Source organism: Hypomesus nipponensis, chromosome 13 (genome assembly GCF_054491055.1).
Source record: "Hypomesus nipponensis isolate SF chromosome 13, ASM5449105v1, whole genome shotgun sequence".
NCBI classification, from domain to species: Eukaryota; Metazoa; Chordata; class Actinopteri; order Osmeriformes; family Osmeridae; genus Hypomesus; species Hypomesus nipponensis.
Window position 1 is genome coordinate 15,444,516 of NC_140373.1, and position 4,949 is coordinate 15,449,464.

Below are 4,949 nucleotides of genomic sequence, written 5' to 3' on the forward strand. Positions count from 1 at the left end.
TTCTGATGAATTTGATTGGCTGTACCGGGCAGACGGTTATGAGGATCAAAATTCCTTTGATAACTTTTGTGAGGCTTGGTCTGAAGATCATCTCTGGTGATTTTGAAGAAGATATGACAAAAATTGTAGGAGGAAAAGGCTTTCAAAGGTTTTTGATAAAACCGGAAATGGCGGGAAATCTATAAAACCGGAAATTAACGCCATGGTGTGCGTTGAACTCGGCTTGATCCAGGGAATCCAGTGGTACCTCATTTTTGAAAATGAGTCATACGGTTCAAAAGTTGCGTGTGTAAACACAAGTCCAACTTTGACCCATTGGTGGCGCTAGAGTGGTCTAATGGGAGACATGAAACTTGGTGTAGATATAGAAGAAACTGTCCTTAATGAGTGTGCCAAATTACACAAAAAGTTGTCGATGGGGTCTAGGGGCTGCCATTGACTCCCATGGTACAAGAATTACAAAATATAACTGCAAGCAGTAATGGCGGATTCCTCCAAACACTGCGAACCATTGAAAAATGTTTATTTTTGACAAATTGTAACTGTATAGAAAAATGTATGCTGCAGAATTACCAATGGCATACCAAATCTGAAATGCAATACCATCAAGATCCACAAGGGCCTTTATTTCAAGCCAGTAAGTGAAGGAAGGGGGCTTGGTGAGCTTATCCATTCCAGAAAGCCTTGTATCTTTATGCATTAAGGCGTGGCCTGTAGCGCCACCTATGGGTAATGGTGGGCCATTTGTGGTGTGGTAGTTACTCTTGGCCTATACTATTAATGTTTCAGGATTTTAAAAACTTTTTACCATTGCATATAAAATCGGAAATGCAATACCAACAGGATCCACATGGGCTTTGGGTAAAGTGTGGTAGTTACTCTTGGCCTGTACTGTCAATGTGTCAGGATTTGGAGACCTTTTTACTATTGCATACAAAGTAGGAAATGCAATGACACCAAGGTCCTCAAGGGCCTATGCTGATATTCAAGGAATGAGTTGGGGCTTGGTCAGCCCACACAGTCCTGATATGTTGCGTGTATGTCTTGCCGCGCGTGTCAAGGGAAGAATGAGTGTGTGAGAATTTGGAGCATGCGCGGGGAGGAGCAGGGGACACATTTCATTGTAAATTTCCCTAGAAATTAGCCAAGCATGCATGTTTCAAAGATTCACCAAAAATCGACCTTTCATCTTAGAGTCAACTTTTTCTCAGATTTGTGTACTAAACATTCTCAAGAGTCTTCATATGAACTTGTTTGACTGGCTTACATGTAAAGCATTGCGAACCATTGAAAAATGTATATTCTTGACAAATTGTAACTGTATAGAAAAATCAATGCTGCAGAATTTCCAATGGGATACCAAATCTGAAATGCAATAACATCAAGATCCACAAGGGCCTTTATTTCAAGCCAAGAAGTGAAGTGCTTTAATCTTCACAAGAAGTGAAGTGCTTTGTGCTTTAAGGCGTGGCCTGTAGCGACACCTATTGGTAATGGTGGGCCATTTGTGGTGTGGTAGTTACTCTTGGCCTATACTATCAATGTTTCAGGATGTTTTTAACTTTTTACCATTGCATACAAAATCGGAAAAATATACCAACAATATCCACATGGGCTTTTGTTAAAGTGTTGTTGTTACTGTTGGCCTTTACTATCAATGTTTCAGGATTTGGAGAACTTTTTACCATGGCAAACAAAATCTGAAATGCAATACCATCAAGATCCACAAGGCCTTTGCAAAAGACCAAGGAATGAGTGGGGGCTTGGTAAGCCCACACTCTCCTGAAATGTTGCGTGTGCGTCTTGCCAAGCCCGCGCGTGTGTCAAGGGAAGACCTATGGGTAATAGTGGGCCATTTGTGGTGTGGTAGTTACTCTTGGACTATACTATCAATGTTTCAGGATTTTTATAACTTTTTAACATTGTATACAAAATCGGAAAAGCAATACCAACAAGATCCACATGGGCTTTTTGTTAAAGTGTTTCTTTGCCTATACTATCTATGTTTCAGGATTTTGAGACCTTTTTACCATTGCATACAAAATCGGAAATGCAATACCATCAAGATCCACATGGGCCTTTTTTTCAAGCCAATAAGTGAAGGGAGGGGGCTTGGTGAGCCTATCCATTCCAGAAAGCCTTGTATCTTTGTGCTTTTGGGCGTGGCCTGTAGTGCCACCTATGGGTAATGGTGGGCCATTTGTGGTGTGGTAGTTACTCTTGGTCTATACTATCAATGTTTCAGGATTTTTATAACTTTTTACCATTGCATACAAAATCGGAAATGCAATACCATCAAGAGCCACATGGGCCTTTGCTAAAGACCAAGGAATGAGTGGGGGCTTGGTCAGCCCACACTCTCCTGAAATGTTGCGTGTGCGTCTTGGCCGCGCGTGTGTCAAGGGAAGGCTGAGTGTGTGTGAGATTTTGGAGCACGCGCGGGGAGGAGCAAGGGAGACATTCATTGGAAATTTGCCTAGAAATTAGCCAAGCAAGCATGTTTCAAATATTCACCAAAAATCGACCTTTCATCTTACAGTCAACTTTTTCACAGATTTGTGTTATGAACATTCTCAAGAGTTTTCATATGAACTTGTGATTGAATCAGAGTATCAGTTTTTGAATGGCTGATGTGTAAAGCATAATTTTAGCGTTAGCGATAAGTTCAATTTGCTTTATATCAATCATTTTTTGAGATATGAATTTGCCTTTGCACATGGTAACATGTTGTAGTGTCTTCCTCCGATCTACCAAGTTTAGTGTTGATATCTCAAAGATTTGCTGAGACATGACTTCACATCCTGTTTTGCGGCTTTTCTGATGAATTTGATTGGCTGTACCGGACAGACGGTTATGAGGATCAAAATTCCTTTGATAACTTTTGTGAGGCTTGGTCTGAAGATCATCTCTGGTGATTTTGAAGAAGATATGACAAAAATTGTAGGAGGAGTAGGCTTTCAAAGGTTTTTGATAAAACCGGAAATGGCGGGAAATCTATATAACCGGAAATTAACGCCATGGTGTGCGTTGAACTCGGCTTGATCCAGGGAATCCAATGGTACCTCATTTTTGAAAATGAGTCATACGGTTCAAAAGTTGCGTGTGTAAACACAAGTCCAACTTTGACCCATTGGTGGCGCTAGAGTGGTCTAATGGGAGACATGAAACTTGGTGTAGGTATAGAAGAAACTGTCCTTAATGAGTGTGCCAAATTTCACAAAAAGTTGTCGATGGGGTCTAGGGGCTGCCATTGACTCCCATGGTACAAGAATTACAAATAATAAAACCAACAATAACAATAGGTTTCCTCCTTACGGAGGAATCCTAATAAATATAACTGCAAGCAGTAATGGCGGATTCCTCCAAACACTGCGAACCATTGAAAAATGTTTATTTTTGACAAATTGTAACTGTATAGAAAAATGTATGCTGCAGAATTACCAATGGCATACCAAATCTGAAATGCAATACCATCAAGATCCACAAGGGCCTTTATTTCAAGCCAGTAAGTGAAGGAAGGGGGCTTGGTGAGCTTATCCATTCCAGAAAGCCTTGTATCTTTATGCATTAAGGCGTGGCCTGTAGCGCCACCTATGGGTAATGGTGGACCATTTGTGGTGTGGTAGTTACTCTTGGCCTATACTATTAATGTTTCAGGATTTTAAAAACTTTTTACCATTGCATATAAAATCGGAAATGCAATACCAACAGGATCCACATGGGCTTTGGGTAAAGTGTGGTAGTTACTCTTGGCCTGTACTGTCAATGTGTCAGGATTTGGAGACCTTTTTACTATTGCATACAAAGTAGGAAATGCAATGACACCAAGGTCCTCAAGGGCCTATGCTGATATTCAAGGAATGAGTGGGGGCTTGGTCAGCCCACACAGTCCTGATATGTTGCGTGTGTGTCTTGCCAAGCCCGCGCGTGTCAAGGGAAGAATGAGTGTCTGAGAATTTGGAGCATGCGCGGGGAGGAGCAGGGGACACATTTCATTGTAAATTTCCCTAGAAATTAGCCAAGCATGCATGTTTCAAAGATTCACCAAAAATCGACCTTTCATCTTAGAGTCAACTTTTTCTCAGATTTGTGTACTAAACATTCTCAAGAGTCTTCATATGAACTTGTTTGACTGGCTTACGTGTAAAGCATTGCGAACCATTGAAAAATGTATATTCTTGACAATTTGTAACTGTATAGAAAAATCAATGCTGCAGAATTTCCAATGGGATACCAAATCTGAAATGCAATAACATCAACATCCACAAGGGCCTTTATTTCAAGCCAAGAAGTGAAGCGCTTTAATCTTCACAAGAAGTGAAGTGCTTTGTGCTTTAGGGCGTGGCCTGTAGCGACACCTATTGGTAATGGTGGGCCATTTGTGGTGTGGTAGTTACTCTTGGCCTATACTATCAATGTTTCAGGATGTTTTTAACTTTTTACCATTGCATACAAAATCGGAAATGCAATACCAACAAGATCCACATGGGCTTTTGTTAAAGTGTTGTTGTTACTCTTGGCCTTTACTATCAATGTTTCAGGATTTGGATAACTTTTTACCATGGCAAACAAAATCTGAAATGCAATACCATCAAGATCCACATGGCCTTTGCAAAAGACCAAGGAACACTCTCCTGAAATGTTGCGTGTGCGTCTTGCCAAGCCCGCGCGTGTGTCAAGGGAAGACCTATGGGTAATAGTGGGCCATTTGTGGTGTGGTAGTTACTCTTGGTCTATACTATCAATGTTTCAGGATTTTTATAACTTTTTACCATTGTATACAAAATCGGAAAAGCAATACCAACAAGATCCACATGGGCTTTTTGTTAAAGTGTTTCTTTGCCTATACTATCTATGTTTCAGGATTTTGAGACCTTTTTACCATTGCATACAAAATCGGAAATGCAATACCATCAAGAGCCACATGGGCCTTTTTTTCAAGCCAATAA